At 28.9% G+C, this 22,907-nt stretch overlaps 1 pseudogene; it reads left to right on the top strand.

Annotated features, from left to right (window-relative positions):
* Window positions 1-296: 296 nt before the first annotated feature.
* Window positions 297-22,907, top strand: part of LOC123203442 — a 37,488-nt pseudogene continuing 14,877 nt past the window's right edge.

The following is a 22,907-nucleotide window of genomic DNA, read 5'->3' as shown; positions in this document are numbered from 1 at the left end:
ATAAAAAGATATTGCTTGAAACCCATACCCGTAAATATGCCTATCTTCTATATAGCTTACAAAAATATCGCACCAAATAAACCCAAGAATACCGTAATTTTGAATGCTCCATCACTAAAGCCAACTCAATCATTCCACACCAAGTCTAGCCTACTCCTGCCGATGACGCCCCTTGGGAAGAATATCCGACCCCTTACATGGCCCAGTTTAAACATGATAGAGATATTTTTTATTCAAAGATCAATGAATCCAACAAGCTGACAGAGCCAACATAGTCTACTTCTAGCTCACAAGACATGAAAATTTCACCTCAGTTATCTCCTAAATTGTCTTTATCCACGTGGCATAATCCTAATCCTATCATTGAAATTGAAGGAGAATTCCCTTCTGCTCCAGTTCATCCTGATGCTGATCTAGCCACGTATCCCACCTATGATCAGGATCCAATAGTGTACAAGTATCTGCATGAAGATTCATATGTTGCTTTCTATTCTCAAAGTACGTGCACTCATAATTATAAACATTTTATGATTTGTACTAATACTCCAAATAACAATGCTCCAGACATCTACTCAGAAGATTCCCTACGTGACAATCTCTCAGTCCTTCATGATTTTTTCTCTCAATAATTCAAATCTATTGAAGATATCAACTTTGAAGCTATCGATGCTTTAGTGGCCCAACACCATCAGTTATCTGACAGAATGACAACTACAAGGACAACTACTTCCACTTCTCAAGGTCCAGGATCTTCCACGTCTCCTCACTTGGCCCTCTAGCTTCAGACTGTTTTGACTTCACCTGCCGACACTATGTATAATTATTTTGCTTTTGTATCTTTTCGTTTTCACATGTAATTTCAATTATTCAGTTATGATGTATGCGCTTACACCTGTACTCGATGCCTTACAGCCGGTATCTCCTTTGCTTGTAAACTTTGCTTATAAATAGAAATCCATTTTCTTCGAAGGGATTATCAACCTTTCCATATACCTCTCTCTCTTTATGCATAGTATAACAGCCTAATTTCTTAAGTCTTGGGCAAAATTCATTAATCTCTTTGAGTCAAAATTACCAGTCCAAACTCTTATACCACTAATCCAGACAAAAGTATGCTCTGTACTTACCTTGTTTTACAAAGATCTTGTACACCAAAACTCGTACGGGTTGGTTCCATGCTAGAACAGAGTAGTCCAAATACTTAGAATCCATAAAAGGTTAGGTTGAATATGTGTTGAGCGACCTTAAGCTCGTAAAAGGACCCTCCACAAGCCTTCACAATTTGTTAGGCTCAAATCGGGTCATACCTTGGGTACGAGTTGTCTGTTTCACTACCATAATCCCTGGTATACATTGGTCTAAGCCTTGATTGCTCTATGAAAGAAATAACCAACCAGGGTAACCCCCATACATTCCTTCCCTTTACTCCACCTTACCCATTGATGAAACTGAGACCTTCAGAACCCTGCTAGGCAAAAGTCATTAATCTCTTTGAGTCGAAATTACCAGTCCAAACTCTTATACCACTAATCCAAACGAAAGAGTACTAACTGATCTCTTTTGTAATGGAAGCCAACTCATACTGGCCTGACCTGGACTAGTCACAGTCATACTAACCTCTTTTATGATAACTGTACGTGTATTAGTAGTAATGGAAACCAACTCAGCTGCTTTTGCAAGAGCACTTTATCTCCATTTTCCATCACAACAAATGAAGTCAATGCTGAATTCTACCATGCAACCCTCTATTTATTGCTTTTATAAATAGGGAAATTATAAAAAATAGGTAAAAGCTAGCAAGTTTAAGCAAAATTATCCAAAATATTTAGATTAAAGTAAAAATGTCCAACTTTTGTGAAATATCAAAACTGCCCATATATAAACACAACAAATTCCCCCTGTCCCCACTGTAAGTTTACTGTTCATAAACAGGAGAAAATTTGAAATTTTTCCCTGTCCCACTGTCATCCCACTGTCGTCCTGATTTTAGACAATTTTTGTCGTTTCTGACGATCGAAAATGGCATAGAAAGTTAGCATATCTTCCGTCATCTTGTTTAAATCAACTTTAGGGTTTCGATTTTGAACAATGCTTAAAATGTTTTGATTCTTGGTTGATTTCATTGAATTGGTTGAGAGGTTTTGTGTTATAGCCTATGTAGATTTGATTTGTGTTAAAATTGGAGGACAAATCGACGAATTTTGGCCGAAAATCCCTTCCGAAACATTTGGCAGTCCGACAGTGAGAACAGTGTTTCCCACTATCGGATGATTTTTCCCACTGTTGATAATAGGTTAGGGGGCTTAATTAGTGCTTTCAAAATATTAGGGGGCTATGTGAAAGTCCTCATTCCACTATGGACATTTTTGAAATTTGTTATGGGATGGGGGGGAAATTTAATGTTTTTAAAATTTTAAGGGGAGAGGGAACAGGGGGAGATCTACGGGAGTCCATGTGAAATTTTACACTGAATAGTGAGCAGGCTTGACTTTTTTAAAACTATAGGGTTTATATGAGGTAGACTTTGAACGACCATAACTTTTGATCCGGGAGGAGTTACGAGGCCTATAATAGATCAACGCGAAGCTCGTTTCGAGTTCTATAATAATAAACAGCTTTGTTGGTTGCACCAAATTTGGAGACCAAAATAAAACTGTTTCAATTTGTATTATGTAGTTTTATTGTTTTATCAAATTTAGGATTTTCGGTTTTTATGATTTTGAGTTTGTTTGTGACCGGACTAGACTTTTTTCATATGACATTTTCAAATTTAATATTTGTAATTATGATGTGCTTTTTTAGACACATTTTACGATGAAATTACAAAATTTTTGATCGATTTTTCGGTTTTCTCGTTCATAAGCTATTTAAACGTGTAGTTTTATAAATTTAGATCTGTTTTTTTAGATTTTCAAGTAATTTTTTTATTATTGACATTCTAAGATATTTCAATATATCTATTTATTTATAACATGTTATTTTCAATATAGTTTTCACGAATTGATTTTTTTGATTCGAATTTAGAAATACGAATTTCTTCTTTTCGAGCGAACCCATAGTAATTAATATTAAATAAAAATGAGAGTGAAAGTAAGTATTTATGTGATATAAAAAAATGTATGTAATGAGAGTGAGAGTGAATAGGTGATGTACTTTATGTGTGAATGTGTATGATGTACTTTATTTGATTTTCTTTTTTATTGTTTTCTATTTCTTTACTATCAAACGTTAGATGAAATAAAGAAATACTCAAACAACTCATTCTAACAAATATAAAATGAAGAAATAATTTATACTAAAGTTATTATATCACATATCAATACAATTACACATTTGAAACAATAATAAAAATACATCGGTTATATGTAACTGAAGTACAACAATGATGAATCATATAACTAACAAAACTGATTCCACCGAATGTCAAGATCTTGTCCCTTTGCCTTTTTTAGATAAACACTGCAGGGCAGAGGTTAGCACGGGTGCTGGGCTTTTACATTGGGTTTGTACGTGTCCTGGTTCATGGTAACAACTACAAATCCTCGGTGTCATATTTTCTCCCTATGAAGGACCTCGATTTCTATTAGAGGGACGACCTGGACGATGACTATAGAGGAGGGGGGCAGAATAACCATTCCTTCTGGTGAGTGCAACCAATCAGATTGATTTCCAAGAGGATTGACAGGTTCCTAATATATTGCACAATAGATATTGGTCCAAAAGAATGGACGAACCCATGCATTGACATTCGTGAGCCTCATATGTCGTGTAACGGCGATGGCATGCTTGCACGGAATATGTGAAAGCTGAAACTTTTTACATGTGTAAGACATTTCATTGAAGTCTATAATACCCATGAATCTACCAAAATCGACAACCTGATATCGAGTCCGTGTAATCGATCAAACCTCCAAACGTGCAGACTTTGCTAGATGATTGTTGATCTTCTCCTCCCCCCAAAGGGTGATAAAGTTAGGACATTCGTCTGTAATTTAAAAAAATATTAACAACACATTTGGTAATATCCAAAACTAAGGAGGAAAAGTACACGAGAAAAAACATTTAATTAATAACGATTTGATACTTACTTGCATGGTTTCTTCTCTCGTAAAACCATCACTGCATGGTACCATGAATGAACTCTAGGAGTATTGTGATGGGTAGGCCTCGTGCATGTCTGACAAGGGCATTAAATGACTCAGCAATGTTAGTGGTCATGATGTTGTAATGATGCCTCAGAAAGTACGCTCTACTCCAATGCTCAAATCTGACATCACGTAGATAAGCTCTAGCTTGAGGGTTCATTGAGTCCAGAGATTACATCATCACCCCAAATTCTGATTTTGTGTATGATTTTGTGGCTTTCCAATATGCCCCCGCAACCTGTAAGATGGAAAAAATTATGAGAACTGATTATAATTAAAATGTATGAAAAGGATAAACTGTTACAATTTTAATTACTTGTTTAAACATTATACCTTTGAGTCTCGTTTATACTTTGCCCGTATGTTACACAGAAGATGATTACAACAACATCCGTGGTAGACATCTGGAAAGACTTCAGCCATTGCCGAGTATATAACATGATGTCGATCTAAGATTATTGCCAACTCAGATAGGTCATGGATATATTCTTTAATCCTCCGAAGAAACCAACACCATGTTTCATGATCTTTTTTTTTATCGACACCGAAACCAATGGGATATATCCGGTTATTACCATCAAGAGCCACAACAATGAATAAATACCCCATATATCGACCTTTAAGGAATGCAGTGTCAATGCAAATAACTGGGTGGACATATTCTCTGAATGCACGAACGAAACATCCTAATGCTATGAAAAAATTCTTAAATCAATGGTCATCATCCATTTCAATAGCAGTAACAGTGCCCGGATTAATACGTTATAGATTGTAGCAATAATCTGGTAAAAGCATAAATGATTCCTCCAGTGAGCCCTTCAATGAATTTATAGCCCAGTTTCTTGGCCGCCAAGCTTGTGAGTATGAAATATCAATTTTTTTATTGGTCGACGATGTCTACAATTATTTCCTTAGGCTGATAAATGCGATCAATCATCACAAACTTTGATCTCATTAATTGATCTAAAGCTTGGGCCCTAGCTTGTTTGTGATGTGGCATGATTTGATCAATTGAACATGTGTGGGTAGGATTTATAAAGTTGATCCCCCACACTTCACCGACTGTGGACTTAGTTACATATATATACCACTCACAATTTTTAACCTTGCACTTAATTTCCCATCGTTTCTTGTCAGACTTTTTTACACTGAATTGAAATCCTTTAAGTAAGGTGAATTGCTTCACAGCGTCTTTCAATTGAACTTTATTATGGAAAATATTACCAACCTTTACACCATTCTCCTCTCGGATCGATCTGGAATCACCTGATGATATTGATGGTTGTGGAGGAAAATCAGGAAGCCACCTAAATGGATCAGTGGGGGTATTGTCAAAAAATGGCCCAGAATAATTTCCACCACCTGAAATAGGATCGTCAAGTTGCAAACTATCCATACCCTCGGTAACTGAAGCCATATACTCAGGCTCTATATTTTCTGAAGGAATATCAGGCATATCATTTCCATCAAAGTCACCCTAGTAGGGAACTCTATCTTTTTCTCCATGAGCCTATAAGTTTGCAATGTACAACAGGTCATTATTGAAATCAATCAAGTTTTCCAAATCGTATTCTTTTTTGACCCCACTACTTTCTTCTTCATCTTCTTCCTTCTGCCCTTCACTTGGGGTACATGTAACAAAAACAGAAATACATTCCTATAAGTACTGGGACATATCAATAAGACCTTGGACATCTTCATCATTTTGGATCTATACAGGGCAGTCGATCTCAATTTTTCTTGGCTTTATTGATAGTTGAAGGTAGTTTTTCATTGGATCAATACCGCAAGACTCCTTCAAAAGCTCAATAAATCCCTCAAATGTTGTTCCATAAGGGATTTTAATCAATTGTTTGGTTCCTCCAACATATTTCATTGTGTTGTTGCCACCTTGAATCCATTCTCCCTGATAACGAACCGATGCATAACCATCCATTTTAATTATCAATCCTGTGATGACAAATTTCAGAAAATAATTATTCATTTATAATAAAAAAATCTGTAATAACTATGTAAAATAGTCGTACAATTATTAATATCAAAAAAACTCCTCATATTTTTCTAATATTTTATTTAACCCCTATAATTATTTAACAATTGCAATAACACTCTCGTATGTTATCTTATATCAAAATGCATCTATCTGTTCTTAAAGTTCCATTTAAAACGTTTTTATAATATCTATACTTTCAAATAGATATTCAAATTCTATACTTTGAAATACTTTAAAATGTCAATAATCAAAAATTTCTTTAGAAATTTGGAAAATACGAACCGATATATCATAAACCGGTGATTTTCAAAAAAATAGAATTGAAATTCGAATTCTAAAAGTTGAAATACCCTAGAATGACAATAATAAAAAAAATTCATCAAAAATCTAGAAAATATGAGTCGATATATCTTAAAACGTTAAAATTCGAAAAAACGAAACTAAAATTCAAATTCTAAAAGTTGAAATACCCTAGAATGGCAACAATAAAAAATTTCTTTAGACATCTGAAAAATACGAGTCGATATATCATAAAACGGTGATTTTCAAAAAAATAGAACTGAAATTCGAATTCTAAAAGTTGAAATACCTTAGAATGGTAACAATCGAAAAATTCATCAACAATCTAGAAAACACGAGTCTATATATCATAAAATGGTGAAATTTGAAAAAACGGAATTGAAATTCGAATTCTAAAAGTTGAAATACCCTAGAATGGCAACAATCGAAAAATTCTTCGAAAATCTAGAAAGCACTTGTTGATATATCCTAAAATAGTAAAATTCAAAAAAACCGAACTGAAATTCGAATTCTAAAAGTTGAAATACCTTAGAATAGCAACAATCAAAAATTTCTTTAGAAATTTGGAAAATACGAGTCGATATATCATAAAACGGTGATTTTCAGAAAAATAGAATTGAAATTCGAATTCTAAAAGTTGAAATACCCTAGAATGGTAACAATCGAAAAATTCATCAAAAATCTAGAAAACACGAATCGATATATCATAAAACGGCGAATTCTAAAAGTTGAAATACCCTAGAATGGCAACAATCAAAAATTTCTTTGGAAATCTGGAAAATATGAGTCGATATATCATAAAACGATGATTTTCAAAAAAATATAACTGAAATTCGAATTCTAAAAGTTGAAATATCCTAGAATGATAACAATCAAAAAATTCTTCAGAAATTTGGAAAATACGAGTCGATATATCCCAAAATGGTGAAATTCGAAAAAACGAAACTAAAATTCGAATTCTAAAAGTTGAAATACCCTAGAATGGTAACAATCGAAAAATTCTTCAGAAATCTAGAAAATACGAGTCGATATATCCTAAAACGGTGAAATTCGAAAAAACCTAAAATTTCATTTATAATGCTCCTACAATGTTTAATATCAAAATGCCCCCCAATTTTAATAACATTTCATTTGACCTCTCAATTATCTCTTTCTTTATTTAACACCCATGTATGTTGTCTTGTATCAAAGCAATACCTATCTATTCTTAACATGTTATATAAATCCTTTATATATTGTATAATATCAAAAAAAACCCCATATTTATCTAAAATTACATTTAACCCCCTATATTTGTCTAACATTGATTTAACCCCTATATTATGATATATAAACTAGACTTAACAAATAAAATTAAGTTTTTAGGCGAAGATTGGAATAAATACCCTTTTTCGAATCGAATTTAAAAATACGAACTTCTTCCTTCCGAACGAAACCCTACTAATTGACCTTGAATAAAACTGAGAATGAGAGTGAGTATTTGAGTGATATGAGAAGTGTATAATAAAAATGAGTGGGGAGGGTTTATATAGATGAGAGGAAGGGTAATTTTGGTATTTTAGAAAAAGTTATGAAATAAAGAAATATCAAAATGCATTTACAATGTTTAATATCAAAATACCCCTAATTTTAATAAAATTTCATTTAACCCATCTTAGTGAGTGAGGAGGGTTTATATAAATGAGGAGAAAGGTAATTTTGGTATTTTAGAAAAAGTCATGGGCATTTTTGTTAGGAATAGTGAATTTGGGCATTTTTGTTAGGAATAGTGAATTTGGGCATTTTTGTTTAGTGGGAGGGTATTTTGGCCATTTTGTATAATTTCCCTTATAAATATTACATTTGTTCATGCGATGACTGCATGCGCATTAGTAGTAATGGAAACGAGCTCAACTGCTTTTGCAAGAGCACTTTATCTCCATTTTCCACCACAACAAATGAAGTCAATGCTGGATTCTACCATGCAACCATCTATTTCTTGCTTTTATAAATATTACATTTGTTCACGTGGTGGGAGTCCACTTTAATCAATTATTCCCTGTAAAATTCATTCATGTTCACATTCATTTAAGTTTCCGCACATATTAATATGTTTTTATGAAATTGCCGATAAAAACAAGTTAATTGTCTATAATTTAATGTAAAAAAAAAGTGGTATTTAAAATCATCAATTCTATTATGAATATATAAGAATAAAAGAGAATTGAAAGAAGGAAGGGTTTATTAGAATTGAGAGAAAGAAGTAAGAGAGGATTTTATATATATGTAATCGGAGGAAAGAAGTGTCTCACATTCTCTTCATGAAGAGAGGAATTGTGGGGTGTGGTGGGTTGGTATTATTTGGCTGCCCCCTTAGTCAAGGAAGATGGCTAAACACAAGGCAAATGTCCACCAAGGCAATGATGTAGCTCACCATCAATTTAATGCATTCACACCCAAACTTTTCCGTTTTCTTCTCATGTGATGGAAAAATCCACCTTATACAATACTCTCTCTTGGATTTTCATTACTTACAAATAATTATATTAACCTTATTAAAGAAAAACTCAATGAAGTAAGAACCAAAGTAAATGAACATAATTATTTAATATCTTGTAAGTTGGTATTGGACGTGCTTAAACTGCCATATTAAAAATTTTACTAAGAAAACCCAGTGAGATAAAACTTAGTCAAAGAAAAAAAAGTACAATGCACATTTTGTCCACAATATGATATACTTCAAAAATTGGCCTAATAAATGCTCCCCCTGATGAATATTCCCCCTCTTTGTAGTGGGATTAATTTGGTTACTTGTTGAGCTTTCGCATACCAATGTTATACACTAACTTCTCAAATGTTGATGTCGGTAGTGTTTTGGTGAACAAATCTGTAAGATCCTTATTGGATCTGATTTGCTTGACATTAATCTTTCTACTCTGCTGGAGTTCATGAGTGTAAAGGAACTTTGGTGAGATATGTTTGGTTTTATCTCCTTTGATGTATCCTCCTCTAATTTGGACAATACATATTGCATTGTCTTTATATAATATAGAAGGAGTGCCTGTTGTAGAAGAAAGGTTACATGTATTCTGGATATGTGGATGACGGATCGTAACCATATGCATTCTCGGCTGGCTTCATAGAGAGTTAGAATTTCTAAATGATTTGAAGACATTGCAACCAAGGTCTGTTTGATGGAGTGTCATGATATTGTTGTGTCATAATAAGTGAAAACATATCCCGTCTGTGATCGAGCCTTATAGGGGTCAGAAAGATAACCAGCATCTGCATATCCAACCAAACTAGGATTTTTAGGGGATTTGACAAAAAAGAATAATCTCAAATCTCTAGTTCCATATAGGTAACGGAATATATGTTTGATTTCGTTCTAATGGCGACGGGTTGGTGCAGAGCTAAATCGGGCAACAAATTAACTACGAAGGATATGTCTGGTCTAGTGCATTAAGCCAAATATAATAAGGCTCCAATGACATTCAGATACAATACTTTAGAACCGAGTATTTTTTTATCTTATTTTTTAGGACGAAATAGATCATTTTTTGGATCAACTACTATTATATTGCTATTTTTTATTTTTTAAAATTATTATATCATCTTAAATTAACAAAAGTTTAAAATAATATTTTAAATATCCAAATTATATAAGAAGTCTCTTATTTTCATTCCTTTTTACCCTTACTTTTTCTTCCTCCCTTCTTATAATAAAAGTTTCTTTATCATATAATTGTCTATTACGAATAAATTATAATTTTTGAAAATATTATATGTTTTTTTTGAAATTTTTAGGGGTTATTAAAAAAATGGTAAAAAGTTTGGAGAAATTTTTGAAATATTTTATGTCTGCTTGTAGTTTCAAAAATGATAATTATACACCTAAAACTTAAATAAAACGCAAAAAATTATGGGTATGAATGTCATATTACAACTATTGAAATCATACAGTAGTTTAAAATATATAAAAGTTTGAAAAAAAATTTTAGAGATTGATTTGTGAGTTTGTAAACCTTTTTAAGGATTAAATTATCATGTTTAATATGTTTTGAGTTTGATATAAAGTTTTTTTTTTAATTTTTTGTTTCAAAATTAATGGATGATAAAATTACTATTTTGCTATTACATCATTAGATTTTTTAATGGAATTTGATTTTGGATGAGGAAGTGTTATTTGTGTCAACTAGGGGTAAAAGTAAAAGTGTTTGATAAGAAGTGATATACTAAGTTGTTCCCTATTTAATCATTGAAAAAATAGTCGAAAATGAGTATTTATTATTTGCTTTTAGTACGTGAGTTTGTCACAAGTCTTTTTAAATTTAGAAATTAGATATAAATTTCTCTTGATAATTTTTCTCTTTGTTTGTTTTTTATATTCATTTTGCTAGTAAGTTTTAGTGGGATACACATTAATTATTAGACCGTAAAGTGATGTCAAGGCTAGAAGCTAAAAGAATTTTAGCTTCAAAATTCAAGGAGAGATTGAATAACTAAGTAGGATGTTTGGAGTATTTCAAGTTTGAGCATAAACTGCTATTAGTATGAGAGTTTTAAAAAAAGTTTTACTCTTATGTCAATTGACTTCAGTATGTAATTGGCAAATAGTTAATTGCTTAGCTGATTATATTTGCTAGATTTGTTGGACCGCAGCTATAAACGCTTTGAGTAGGTTTCCATCATCTATTCAAGTCATTCCTATATAGTCCTAGAGGGACATACAAGTTCCCATGCTAGCAAATTTTCCATAAGTCTAGGATAGGAAAACCTCCAGAATAGGCTAAAAATTCAAGAAGAAATTGAACAACTGAGTAGGATCCTACTCTCTCTCTTATTTATTTATTTACTTAACTTATTTCATCAAACTTATATGCACAAGTGATTGATGATTATTTACAGTTTCAAAACTTTTAATTTAAAAGCTAGTTTGACACCGCTTGCAAATGAGCCCTTATAAGGAGCTATAATTGATGCAAATAAACCAAGGCATAATACATAATTCCATTGAATTGACAGAATAGAGAACGACAAGAGGCAAAATCACAGTTTATTTTTCTTGTATTCAAAATTTTAATAGTAGTTCTAGCGAGACCACACTCCTTAATAGTACAATCAAACAATAATTACTTGTTAGAAAGATCTTTGATCAACAAAGAAATTTTTTCAGTTAATCCATTTTTACTTTGCCAAACTTACATTCAAGGATTCATTTGGAGCTTCTTATCAAACTCACTACAATTATCAAACTCTTATACATGATATTATAACTATTAAAACTATATAGTAGTTTTAAAATATATAAGGATTTGAAAAAAATTTGTAAAGATTGATTTATGAGTTTTTAAATATTTTTAATATTAAATTATCATGTATAAGATATTTGAGTATGATATAAAGATTTTTTTTTAATTTTTGGTTCAAAATTAATGGATAGTATAATTACTATTTTGGTGTTACATCATTAGTTTTTTTAACGAAGTTTGATTTTAGATGAGAAAGTGTTATTTGTGTTAACTAAGGGTGAAATTAAAAATGTTTGATAAGGAATGATATATCAAATTATTCTCTATTTTAATCACTGAAAAATGATAGATTTCATTGAAAAGATTGTTGAAAATGAGTATCTATTATTTGTTTTTAGTATATGAGTTTACACACGTCTTTTCAAATTTTGAGATTAGATATAAATTTCTCTTGATAAACTTTCTCTTTGTTTGTTTTTTATATTCATCTTGCAAGTAAGTTTACCCACTCAGATAATAGGATACACATTTATTACTAGACTTTGAAGCGATTTCAAGACTAGAAGCTAAAAGGATTTTAGCCTCAAAGTTCAATGAGAGATTGAATAACTAAGTAGAATGCTCAAAATATTTCAATTTTGAGGATAAACAACTGTCAATATGAGAGTTTTAAAAATTAGTTAAGTGAACATGAAGTTTTACTCTTGTGTTAACTTCTATCGCTAGATTTGTGGCTCTTAAATATAAGAGTATGCACGATCTAGTTTAGAAAATTTTCCAAAACATGCTTAAAAAAATAATTTAACAATATCTTAAATCAAATTAAATCAATTTGTTCTTCAAACCAAATTAGACTAAAAAATTGCAATTAGGTGGAATTTTAATTGCGTTTGGGCATATATAAAATATCCATTGTAGTTGTCAAAGTACAATATTATTAATAAATATGACATCAACATCTTCACTCAAGTTATATAAATTACAACGAAAATGTATTTAGAACAAACAAGAGACCAAATACACAACAAATGAAGTAATTGAAAAAATACTATGAAAATGAATAATTGGAGAAAATAACCACTTTTTAAGATTAATGTATCCATAACATAATGAACAAACTAACTATTAAAATTTTTTCTTACTTGGAATAACAACACTATGTATTTGAATTTGCAATAGTTAAAATTATAAAGAATAATAAACACTTTTACAATATAATATATGGGGAACAACATTTCACTCCCAAGTGATTGATGATTACTTACAAATTTCAAAATTTTTCATTTAAAAGCTAGTTTGACATCGCTTGCAAATAAACCTTTATAAGAAGCGATTATTGATGCAAATAAACCAAGGCATAATGCGTAATTCCATTGATATATAGATTTCTTTCCAAGGAAAATGCATAAAAGAACAACAAGAATAAAACATTAATATATAGATTAATGATTATGTAGTCAAGATTCAAAACCATAGTGCTCGTATAAGATTGTAAAGCCCTGGAGTTCGTAACAAGAAATATCATATAATGATTGAATAGAAAAAAAAAAAACAAAATGTCAGTATAACATTATTACATTGAACATATTAAAATAGAATCCAACAATAATTGTTTGGCTTAATACTTCATGTACCTTAATTTTTCTTGTATTCAAATTTTTAATTGTAGTTCTAGCGGGACCAAACTCTTTAATAGTATAATCAAACAATAATTACTTCTTGAAAAGATCTCTGATTAACAAAGAAATTTTTTTAGCTAATCAACTTTTTTCTTTCCCAAACTTACCTTCAAGGATTCATCAAGAGCTTCTTATAAAACTCAGCACAATTACCAAACTCCTCCCCAATCTAGGCATCAAATATTTTTGGCATATTTGTAGTAAATGCTACAAAGTTTTCTACAAACTTTGGCTCATCTGATTCATTAGCATCTTCACTACCTTCATTATCAATAAGAGAATGTTTAGTTCAAGTAATCTTTTATTACTAAAAATAAAAAATTACCACAAAGATTGATTAACTGAAAGATTATTAAGTATAAATTATTATTATATTTGATAAATTTAATATATATAAATAATTATTATCTTTTGTTAACAATAATAAATGAATAATAATATATTATTTTATTTGAATATCCTTAAAAGATTATTGAATATAAATTAGTATTGTATTTGCTTAAACTAACATGTCTTATATTAAAATTTTACTTTGTGTATATTTTAATATATATATTTTTTGGTAAGTAAAAAATATATTAACAACACAAATGCAACCTCTAATTAGGTCACAGGAACAACCTAAGCCCGTCTTATTGAAGAAGAACAACAAGAACCAATCCTGAGCCAAAAAAACAAAGAAGACTAGCCATTTCCGTCTTGAAAGCCTGTTAGAGTTCCTACAATAATAGGGTTCAAGAGAAGATATAACTTAAGTTTGTACATGTCATCTTTACAAAAGTGCATGCCAACCAAAATAATGATAGGGTTCAAGAGAAAAATATTCTACTATATTTTCCTTAATAATAAATTAAGTTTCTTTTATGTTGTCAAATTATAAAATTAATTAATTAAATTATTTTTTAAGTTGTTATCTTATGGCCAATATATTATTTCTCAAATATTTTTCATTTACTTGTTATTTTAATTAAAATGAGAATATTTTAATCTTAAAAGATTAATAAATAAAGATAAAATTATAACAAAATTAAGATCACTTTGTTAATATTTTAATATTTAAAGTGAAAGTGCTAAGCAGACCATAAGTCAAAGTGTAAATTATAATGAGTTTTATAATTATATAAATATTGAACATTATTAAAAAAAATTTCAACAATATGGGGGGCCAACTTCATTTCGAGTTTCTATAAGTTGGAGAAGTTAGCACGAAGTTTTAGATGGAGAGAGGTGATAGGTGACAGAGGAAGGGGGCGGTCGAAAGAAAGGCAGTGACGAAAACTATATTGGGGGAGGGAAATAAAAATTTTGAAAAAGTTTAGAGGGGCAGCTACATTATGATAACTTGAAAAGTATGAAACTCTAGTAAAGAAGGGGGAAAAAATCATTTTTTTTAAATGAAAAATTTTAGACTAGAGAGAAAATTACCAATTTTCAAAATTAGGGTAAGAAAAAAGGATAAAAATTTTTTCTTTTAAATTTTTGATAAATGATAATCTTAGCCTTATATATAACAGAAATTTTTAATGGGGTTTGGATTATGGGTGGATGTTTAGGTTTTTAAAACCCCATATTATAAGTGTGAGAATGCACTAAACCTTGGGTGGTACGAAGCTTTTTGGCCTGTTAGATATACCCTTGTGAGACTGGTACAGGCTGGTTTGGCATCCCAAAGTTATTAAAATTACTAAAATAATTAAGTATTTTTCACTAACAGCACAGTGGAGATACCGTCCATATTTTAAGAAGCTGTTGAGCTAGAATGTTTATGGACCACAGAGAGACAGAGTTGGCTGTTTGACTGGATATTAGACATCGATTCTTCCATGGTGACGCCAAAGGGTGTCTTTGTAATTTAGTACCTAATTATTTTATGAAATATTTTAAAGCACAAACAAAAACAAAATTTTAATTATATATTCCAGTATTATTTATATAAAACAAATTATTTACATTATAGATGTATTAGCTATGTTTTTTAAAAATTAAAATATCCCTAAAATTTATAAAAAACAATGCTACAAAATTTTGTGCTGTTTCAATAGGAATAAGTTAACCAAATCTTGTGGGATATACCATCTTGGCCAATTGAAAATTAATGGGTAAGAAGAATCTGGAAATATTTTTTTGAAATGACAAATATACCCTTCTAAGGAGGATCTCCAAAAATTACTTGGTTAACGAAAGGCTAAAGCACCCGCCCAGCGGGGCTTTCAACCAACATGTGAATGCACGTGTAGCCCCCTAACACGCACCGACACAAGCAAAAATATAAAAACCGGAAAGTCTTCTCCTTCCCTATTTAACATGGGAATAGGATTGAGAGTGGCTTAAAAGTTGGGTGGAACATGGCTCATTTCCATATGTAATAAAACACGCACCGACACAAACAAAAATATAATAAAATACGCACCAGTTTTCATTTGATTGCACATTTTTTAATGGTCAAAAGACTGTTTATCACCCAAGGTATGCTCTACTCCCAATTGCTAACTTTTAATTTTAAAAACCTTATTTATTAATTCATAGATAACTAAAATTAACAATTTTAAAAATAAAATTATTATTTTATCTATAATATTATAAATAAATTAAAATTTAATTTTTTTTTAATAAACCTTAAAAACTAATCATTTTTTCTTATACAAAGTTAAAAAAAATCATATTTCCCCCTTAGAGTTTAGTTTTCAATCTTCAACTTCAAATTCATTGCTATCACTGGCGATGAAGCTTCTTTGACCCATCACCATGCTTTGACGGTCTCTCTCCTCTCCTTTAGAATATTGACTGATGTAAATTTAGCTTGAAAAGAAGAAGAGCTTCGTCTTTCCATGCCAAATTTGCATCTGCCGACATTATAAGAGAGAGAGACCGTCGAAGTATGGTGATATGTTAGGGAAGCTTCGTCGTCATGGTAATGTTGGATTTGATGCTAGAGATTGAAAACTAAACCCTAGAAGAATATTATTTTTTAAAACTTGATCTAAAGGAAAATAATTAACTTTTATAGTTTAAGAGAGAAAAAGAGATAAAATTTTAAGGGGTTAGAGTTCCGTTAATTTTAATTATTTATGGCTGAATAAATACAATTTTCAAGATTAATGAGAGAACTTGATATAGCAACATATTTTGGGTGGAAACAAGTTTTTTGGCCATTTTTTAATTGATCTCTACTGTAATTGCCTACCGTACATAGCACTAGGGCTGGAAACCAGCTTAGCTGCTTTTGCAAGCGCACTTTATTATCATTCTCCACCACGACAAATGAAGTCAGTGGTCAATCCGACATATGAAGCGCACTTTCTCGCTTTTATTATAAATATTACATTTCTTCACGTGGTTATTCCCTGAAAAATTCATTCATGTTCACAGTAAACGACAATTCATTTAAGTTCCCGCACACATTAATATGTTTTTATGAAATTTCCGATAAATACAAGTTAATTGTCAATAATTTAATGTAAAAAAGTGGTATTTAAAATCATCAATTCATTATATTAAATTTTTAATAGAAGTGTTAAGACAAAAAATTATGGCTATAAATTTATATAAATTTGATACTTTAAAAAGAGGTTAATTAAAATTCATTTTAACAATCTTGGGTTGTCATTGAAATTGGTTTTTTTTTTTTAATAGCATCCTAAGAGGAACTTTGAGAGGGAAAAAAAATTTCGATTTTTTAAATAATGCAACCCATTGAGAGAGAGAATTTTTAGTATTTTTACATATTTTATACTTTTGGGAGAGAGGAAAATTGTCAAGGAGGCAAATTAATAGTTTTTTTCATCTAAAGTTTATTAACGCATCATTTTTAAATTTTATATCTGATTTTTCTTGTTTTAGAGTATTTTGATGTATAATTTTTTAAATTTCATATCTATTTTTTCTCATATTAAAACCCAATATTTTATCTCATAATATACAAACTTGATTTATTATCAAATATTCAAATACCCACTTTGTATAATATATAAACTTGATTTAACAAATCAAATTAAGTTTTGGATTAAAATTCGTATAAACATCTTGTTCTCATAAATTGATTTTTTTCTATTTGAATTCAGGAATATAAATTTTCTTCCTTTCGAATAAATTCATAGTATCAAATGTTGAGAAAAAAAAAAGATGAAAGTGAAAGTTTAAATAATGTGAGAAAGATGTGAGTGAGAGTTTATATAAAAGTGGTAAATGATAATATTGACATTTTAAAAAAATTTTAGGACATTTTTGCTTAAAATTTTGAAAACATAGGTATTTTTACTTGAGAAATAGAGAAGGGTGTATTTTTATTTAGTTCAGGGTAAAATGAGGCATTTAATTTATTTTTTTAAAATTTTAAGCATACTAGTCTATTAATAAATAGAGCTAAAATATTAGATAAATTAAATATTTTAAGACAAATAATCGGCTTTTTATACATTTCTATCTTGTTTATTCTCTTAACATGTAGACGTAGACATGACAAAAGATTCTTAACAGCTAACAAGAGTAAACCTATACTTCAATAGTCATAAGTTGTACCATATAAACAATAATTAATTATCATATAATCACTTATTCATATGATTATAATTCAATAATCACAACTTGTATCAAACAGGCATAATAAATCATAGCTCATTTTTTTCAATTTAAAAAAAAATGTGGTCTTTTGACTTTATCTTATTATTAGATACAATAAAAAAAAATAGAATCAAGTAAAATTAAAGTTATGGGGTCCAAAGATTAAAAAATAAACAACACTTTTAAGTCAAAGGTATTCATGCAAGTAAAATTTTAAAAATTTTAAAAATCAAGATAATTGAGAGGGTGGAATTAGAACTCTCTTGTAAAAATGACACTCAATCTCAATCTTATTCAAATTAGTATTAGAAAAAATTTCTAACAACATTAATTGAAAAACAATGTTGTTCAATAACCTAAATAAAATGATACCGTTCTTTTTGAAAAGCCAAAGATGTTAGTATTACGTTTCATGTATTGCTGAAGTTTATGTTCATACTTATTGGGTAAATTATTCTTAGTAACACCACAATATAAATATTGTAATAAAATATATAAAACATGAAATCATATACCTAATAAAAAAAATCATAAATGAAACATTTATATAACAAATAAAACCATAAATAATTATATACATGACCAACATACAAAATCATGATCACATGTAGAATACACAATCTACTCAATAGGGATTGCCTAGATGTATATAGTTATATAATACTAATACACATATTCTTAACCTAATGTAGTAAGAAGAGATAATATTTTCTAATTAAGAAAATATTCAAGTTATTTATAACCATTGGAATATCATCAAACAAAGTTTTTAAACTGTTAAATATAATCATCATCTTGTCAACCAAATAAGTTATATCACATTTAATATAAAAAAGATGTAATGTTATAGTGGCACATAAAATACAAAGTGACAAAACCAATTAGACAATGCATACCACATTAAATGTAAAAAGTTGACACTAAAGCCAATCTCTTTCAATATGTATGTATTTTTTTAATCAAACGAACATGTAAACTTAGTGAAACATTCAGTTACTATGTGCCCATTGTTGATGACACAACACCCACTTTCTTTGAGTATATAAACCAGTAGAAAAATATAATATAAAAGATTTTTCTTTTTTAACCCCTTTTTATCTTGTTGAATTTTTATAAACTAGAAAAATTTATTTGAACTCTCTCCATAGCTTTATAAAATCTCTTATAATCACTCTTTGTAATTGTTTCATAAGAATACATTGTAAAAAAAAAAAAAAAAGGTAATTGAAAAGTAAAAATCATGATTTATACATAAATGATGATATCATCAACATAATTTATTAGACTTGAGAACAAAATCTTGATGATAACTAAATAATATTAAATTGAAAATCTTAAAAATGTAATCTTGCATATCTTAACTTAGGGTTAAAGGAATTGAATTGAAAAATAAAAATAAATGAAATTTATGATTTTATAATAACTTAGATATATATATATTTCAAACTTTGTCTAAACAAATATATACATATTTATATATGTTATTATATGATTAAGTGATTTTGAATTAATGATAGAATAACATTCAATCATACGATGACTTATATAAATGTGTACATATTTAAGTATCCTAAATAGATGTACATAATATTACTCTCTCTCTCTCTCTCTCTAAAATTACTCCCGAGTTTCATCATTTTAGGTTGGAAATAATATTTGAAATGATAAGTGGGCTTGGCCATATTTTGTTTTTTAATTTTATTGCAACTTGAAAAGCTTTTTTATGGGCTTCATCATCTTAGATTGGAAATAACCTTTGAACTGGCAAGTTTAGTGAAACATTCAGTTACCACGTGCCCATAGACGGTGGCACAACATTCACTCCCTCTAAGTATATAAACCAATAAAAAAATATAATATGAGAAATTTTTCTTTTTGGATCCTTTTTTATTTAATTGACTTTTTATAAACAAGAAAATTTTATTTGAATTTTCCTCATAATTCTTTTAATAATCTCTTAAAATCACTCTTTATAATTGTTTTTTATGAATGCATTGTTAAAAAAAAAAAAAGGTAATAACAATACAACATAGGTAGTCTAACGGAACCACTTAATATACTTAATCTTCTTTCATTATTTTACTGTTTTTATGAATCACGCAAAAACACTATATTTTGCACTCTCATCACAACATTCATATGATATGTTATTACATTACCATATTTTTCTCTTATCAACAGTTGTAAATGCTTCAAACATGTAATTAACAGTGATTTCATAATCCGATAAGCTCACATTAACAGTGTTCTTGTTAACTCAATTCAATAGTAATATGTACATAAAATAATAAATACAAATTTGTATACAAAATAATGATATATCACCATATGATTAAGTGTTATTTTATCTTTAATTCAAAATCATTCAATAATATGGTGACATGTTATTATTTGTATATAAATTTATATTTATTGTATATATATTTAGTTTTATTTATCTCAATATGCATGTGAAACACGCACAATAACATTTAAGTTTCCACACACATTAATATGTTTTTATGAAATTTTTGGATAAAACGAGTTAATTGTCAATAATTTAATGTAAAAAAATGGTATTTAAAATCATCAATTAAATATATTAAAATTTTAATGAAGTGTTAGACATAAAATTATGGCTATAAATTTGATACTTTATAAAGAGGTAAATTAAAATTCATTTTAAAATATGCAATTGATAAATAGTATACGCCAAATTATGATGTAAACAGTTTACATAATTTCAACTTGATGTGTTTGCTTCCATAATTTCAACCAAAAATATGGAAATAAATGAATGTGTTTACTTTAAAAAAAAGAAAAAAAATATTTTTTCTTTGATTAAAGACTTATAATATTCATTTTGATCAAGACTTACTTTCAATTAAGGAAGAAGAAAAGAAGTAATTGTGATAATAAAGTAAGAATGATCGTTGGTCAACATGTCAAAGTTAGAGATTCATAAAGAATTTAATATTTAAAATGAAAAATTTTCAACTGGAAATATTGTTACATACAGTTAATATTGAGTATTAATTGAAGTTGTTATTAAGTGTATATTAATTTTAATTTAATATTATTAATTAAATGATGACATAAAACATTGATATTTAAGTTAATGTTTATATTATAATTATATTATTTTAATTAATAAACATATCATATATTTATTGGTGAAAAAAGTTTTCTTAGTAAATAAGTAAATCAAGGTTAAATAAGAGAATAATAACAATAATGGTATAAGTGGACCATTTGTCATGAAAAATTATATATATAAATAATAATATATTATTATATGATTAAATAATTATAAAAGATAAAATAATACTTAATTATATGTTGAAATATCATCATTTATATATAAAATTATGAATATTATTTATACATATAATACTACTAAAAAAATAATATCAAATAATATTAATTTGTAATTTTTATACGAATAAAATGTTATGTTTAAACATATGCAAAATATACTATAATTTATTATATATTTATGAGTCAACATAGACACCTAAATACCCTAATATTTTTTTAAAATTTTAATGATGAGAGTTCGAAAATATACCAAAACTTGCTTGGGAGTAAGTTTTTGGCCAATAAAAAAATAGTCTTCATCGATGTAGATGATTGTCCTGACTTGAAATCGTGACAATATCCAACCAAGCTCTTTTTGGTAGTAGTTGTTATATTATTTATTTGAGGGAGTGACACGTTAATTACCAAAAACTAAGCGGGAAGGGAAATTATCCCTACTTTCATGACCATGAGTTCCACCGGTGAACTTGAGAACTCAATCTCAAGTGGCTTGGTTACGTTTAAATAATCAATTTAATAAGTCCACGATTGAATTGAGTTTCCTCCGGGTCGTACTACAGTACCTCCTTGTGCATTAATAGAAATCAAGCTTATTATATTTTTAAAAGCTATAATTGAGTTAATTTTGTAAATATATAATTTAGCAGGTTTTTAGTTTGGATATAAATCAATTTCGATCAACATTTCATATATATAAAAATAAAATTATCCAACTCTATTCACACCCATATATTATTGATATGGATTACCCAATCTAATAGTTAAAAAAAAAAAAAAGTCAGATAAACTCATGCAAAGGCTGGCTCGGTGAAGGGCAGCGTGTTGGGTAAGCAAAAATATTTGACTTTCAGAATGGTGCCATTTCATTTCTAAAAGGTTCAATTCAATTCTTTAAAAATAGCAATTTAACAGAATAGGTCATGAGTTAGCGAGATAAATGGTAGCAATTATAGTTATAATTAATAATTAAAGTCAGATTATTTAACACTACTTTCTATGTTTATTATATTATTGAATAATTAGATTATTATTATATACTTTTGATAGTTAAATTCGATTGATTTCTGTTTTTTCAAATAAAGTATTAAAGATTTATTGGAAAAGTTTGTTTAATTCCTAACATTTTTTCCTATATGGTTAAATATATAAATAATGTGTAATTTAAGTTAGATTATTCTTTTGAGGTTAACCTAACCCTATAACTATAAGAGTTTAATTTTAAAATAGGTCAAAGGACTATTTCAGCCCCAAATTTTAGTGCATTCTTAAAGTTATATCCACGAAGTTTAAAAAACCCGAAGTTTCACCAATGAGCTAACTTTTGTAAAAAAAATAAGGGTAAAATAATTATTTTATTAATTATATCAAAATAATATAAAATTTATTATGTTTTCCCCTCACAGTTTTATAAACTAACAAATTTACTCCTGTCTAAAGTTTCTAACTTTCAAAAGTAACATTTTATCCCCCCCAAACCTAAGGTTTATTTTCTAGAGGCTCTTTGGTCACCATCTCTGGTCACTAGAGAAAGAGCTTCAACCCACGATCTCATCGGCCACCTCCAAAGTTCCAGATGATGCACTGAAAACTCATCTTTGTCGATTCTAGATGAATTGATGGAGACAAAGGTCTTCGTCGATTCTAGAAGAATCGACGAAGATGCTCATCTTCGTCAATTCGTCTGGAATCGATGAAGACCCAT

This window comes from Mangifera indica, chromosome 19 (assembly GCF_011075055.1).
Source record: "Mangifera indica cultivar Alphonso chromosome 19, CATAS_Mindica_2.1, whole genome shotgun sequence".
In the NCBI taxonomy this organism is placed as follows: Eukaryota; Viridiplantae; Streptophyta; class Magnoliopsida; order Sapindales; family Anacardiaceae; genus Mangifera; species Mangifera indica.
Note: the sequence above shows the minus strand (reverse complement) of the source record. Positions and strands in the feature narration are given on the sequence as shown.